Here is a 4330-nt window from a genome sequence, read left to right on the forward strand (position 1 = left end):
ACAAGCTTGTGTCCATGGCAGCTGTCCAGGTTTCCAAAGAAGCTGGGTGTATTTCTTCCACACACTGGCAGCAGCACGTAAAAGAAAAGTCATACCCTCCTTGTTTTCACAAAACTTTTTTTTGTAGTATTATTTGAACGAATTAATTTTCTTTATCTTTCTGTACATGTGCTTCTCGCCTCAGGCTAATGGAGGTTTCTGTGCAAGTGTAGCATAGAGAAGCAAAACGACATTATGTTATTCTAAATGCCCTTGATTTGTAATTATTTCTAATAGAGCTTGCAGTCTAATAATTCTATTAAGCATATAAACAAGAGTCCTAAAACTTATATATTCCATCTTCTTGCCACGTAGTAGGTCTGTCTGGGGCAGCCCAGTTGAGGGTGGCATCTGTTAGATTGGTCCATAAGGTAGACTGTTGGGGAATGTTTGCTAGGGGATTTTGGGGTTGGGCCATGTTGGAATATTCATGAGCAGGAAGAGTCATGTAGTAACTCAGTCAGCCAATGTGAAGAAAGTTCTACTGAGTCTGTGCAAAAGGCATTCAGTTAAGAGCTGGATTTTTCTCAGTCTTGGGTCTGTCTCTGTGTCTCTCTGTAAGAAGTCTTCATTGTGCTATGTTGCTATAAGGAAGAATGTATGGTATTGTAAATATTTTGATATGAATATAAAGAAGTTATTTGAATCAGCTAAATGCAGTCAACTGTGAGAGCTTCTGATTTATTTTTCACCAACAGAGAAATTAAAATTCTCTAACAGGTTATGGGCCCAGAACTTACTAAGGACTGCATTGTAATTTAAAGCTGGAAGAAATTGCCTGTGTTTAGAAAGTATAAGAACAAGGAAGAATTAGCAGAATGGCTGCAATGGAATTTAAGGAAAGCTCTGTACCTTGTTTGGGCCAAAAGAATTACATTGTGTGGGCTGCTAAAATGGAATGTTTGCTGAAAGCTAAAGAGCTGTGGTATATCGTAGAAAATCCACCACAAGTGTTTGCAGCTGCTGATCAGAAAAGTCATGATCGAGCAATGGCTTATCTCATCTTGAATTTAGATGATGAACAATTTCTAAATGTTGCAAATTTAAAGACAGCAAAGGAGATTTGGTTGAAGTTGAGAGCTGTGCACGTGAATGTTTCTGCATGCAATATAGTGCAATTGTCAAGAAAACTTTACAGGGCCTGTTTGCAACCAGGCAAATTTGTGGAACAGCATTTAAATTAAATGCAAAGTTTAGTTTTGGACTTAGAACAACGTGGGATTAAATTCCCTTAGTCCCAGAAGGTTTTATTGGTGTTGAACAGTTTAGATAAAACCTGGGACACAGTTTCTCTGATATTTGAGTGTAAAGAAGAGCAAGACTTAAATTTTGAGGCTTTAAAGGCATGTTTGCTTAATGAAGAAGAAAAGCACCATTTTAGGAACAGCCACAAAGAGGTGAAATTCCTGAGGAGGGGGTCCAGACTGCAAGTCTCCGGAGAAGGAACAAGCAGCAAATGGGACCAAGTTGCAACAAAGGAAAGATTGTGCAAGCAGAGGGCTCAGCAAGAGAAAAATTGCTACATTTGCGGTGCAAGCACACATCTGAAAAGGAACTGTTTGCAGAGGAACAATTTGCAGCGAAGAACATTTGTGCAAGCAAAAAAGACTGATTTGCAAAAGCAAAAGTCATTGGAAGAGGCGATGTAAAAATTCCATATTTGGAATCAAAGTTTACCAATGTGCTTTGTGTACCTGAGATGGAACATAATTTGTTAAGTGTGTCTAATTTAGACAAACAAGGTTTTGAGACTATTTTTGTAAATGGGAAGTGTATCATCAAAAGGAATGGGAATATTTGTGCAGAAGGCATAAAGGAAGATAATCTATATGTATTGCAGGGGCAAAAGGTTCAATGTTCCCATATATTTAAGAATGTTGCAGAGCATGATTCATGCGTTCATCTTCTACATAGAAGACTTGGTCATGCAAGCTTTAAAGTTTTGCAGCAAATGCAAGAGTTTGCAGAAGGGCTAAATTTGAAGGGATGCAAAACATATTTGGACTGTGCAGTATGCAAAGCATCAAAGTCAAAGGCATTCCCAGTTAGTAAATATAGCACAAGACAAACAAAAAGAGCTCTAGAGCTGGTCCANGTTGGGGATAAGACACAGACGTACAAATCCTTACACAGCAGCAGAGAACGGTGTAGCTGAAAGAAGGAATGGTGTTTTGCAAACAATGAAAGATTCATTATTAGAGGATTCTGGTATGAGCAGGTCATATTGGGGAGAAGCCATATTGACTGCCAATTATATAGTTAACAGGCTGTGGAGTTCCTCCATTAATAATACTTCATATGCCATTCTATATGGGAAAAAGCCATCACTGGCACATTTGAGAATTTTTGGAAGTACTGCATGGGTACATATTCCGAAGACAATCAGAAGAAAGGGACAGCAAAAGGCAAGAAAGCTCAGATTTGTGGGCTATGAGCCAGGGTCAAAAGGATATCACTTTAGCGATGGAAGTAAAAGAATTGTAATTTCAAGGTCTGCTAATTTTGCAGAACTAAATTGGGATAGAATTAATGCAAATTCTGGGTATGTCTCACTTAATGACAGTGATCTATTTAACGACAATAACTCATCTAATGATGGAAAAATGATTATTGAAGATGTCAATGTTCAGGGAGGAGAGGCTGAACAAGACATGAAGCCAGATAGACTTGAGACACAGGCGCAGTTAATACCACGTAGGTCAGAGCGATGTAACAAAGGAATTCCGCCTGACAGGTATTCTGCCAGCAAGGTAAAGGTTTGCAATGTGTGGTATGAGCCAAGAAGTTATAAAGAGGTGTTGGCATTACCAAAAGCTGAACTAGAAAGATGGAAGGAGTCCATGGATAAAGAGATGAAATCCATGGGAGACCATGAAGTATTTAAATCAGTGACTTTGCCACTGGGAACCAAAGCTGTGGGTTGTAAGTGGGTATATAAGAAAAACGTATTGCCAAATAATGATGTTCAGTATAAGACCAGGTTAGTGGCACAAGGTTTTTCACAATTAAAGAATGTGCACTACGATGAAGTATTTGCGCCAACTGTGAAAAGTGAGAGTATAAGATTAGCACTAGCGTTGGCAGCGGCATATAAACATAAAATCTGGCTCTTTGATATCACAACTGCATTCCTCAATGCTGAGTTAGAGGAAGAAATTTATATGATCCAAGCACCAGGCAAAGCCTAACATGGTGTATAAATTAAACAAGGCTATTTATGGGCTGAAGCAGTCAGCCAGAAACTGGAATATCTGTTTATATACTGTTTTAAAGGGTCTTGGATTTAAGAGTTGCAAAGCTGATAATTGTATATATACTGGACAGTTACAAGGAGGGAATTGTCTACTGTTATCATTTGTGGATGATCTTTGCTTCATCGCAAAGGATGCATCACAAGTCAAGGAATTTGCTGATAAATTAGGAAAGAAATTCGAATTAAAGAATTTGGGAGAAATAAAAAATTATCTCAGTGTAGAGATACAGAAAAATGAAAAAGGTGGTTATATTCTCAGTCAAAGGAGAAAAATTGAGCAGTTATTGGAAAAATATAATATGAAAGATAGCAATACTGCTCCCACACCCATGAGTACGGATTTTTATAATAGTTTAAGTGCGGACAAAGGTGAAACCTGTGATCAAGAGATATATCACTCAGCAATAGGGAGTTTGTTATATCTATCACAGTGGTCCAGGCCAGACATAGCTTGCGCAGTAAGCATTTTGAGTCGCTTTACTGCTGCACCTACAAAGTTACATTGGATGGATATAAAAAGAATTTTCAGATATTTAAAGGGAACCATAAATTTGGGTCTTCAAATACAGATTACTGAGGAATTGAAATTAAAGTGTTATGTCGATAGTGACTATGCAAATGACATAAACACAAGAAAATCAAATTCTAATCAAATTCTAAATCAAATAATATTGTTTGGAGGGACTCTGATTGGATGGAAGTCCAGAAAACAAACAACTGTTGCTATTTCAACAGTGGAAGCAGAGTTTATTGCTTTATCTGAATTGTGTTCTGAAGTAACATGGTATGTACAGTTGTTGCAATATTTAAATATTAATGTAAAAGAATCTGTAAAGGTATTTGAAGACAATGCTGCCTGTATAAAAATGGAACTGGTGACAGGGTGAAAAACAGAAGTAAACATGTAGACATTAAGTATTGTAATGTCAGGGAAGCTGTAAAAGGAAAATTGATTAGTTTACATCATTGTTCTTCTGAAGATAATTTGGCAGACATGATGACTAAACCATTGGATGGTGTTCACTATGGAAAATGTGT

This window comes from Protobothrops mucrosquamatus, unplaced genomic scaffold, assembly GCF_001527695.2.
Source record: "Protobothrops mucrosquamatus isolate PMUCROS unplaced genomic scaffold, P.Mucros_1.0 scaffold982, whole genome shotgun sequence".
Classification (NCBI taxonomy): domain Eukaryota; kingdom Metazoa; phylum Chordata; class Lepidosauria; order Squamata; family Viperidae; genus Protobothrops; species Protobothrops mucrosquamatus.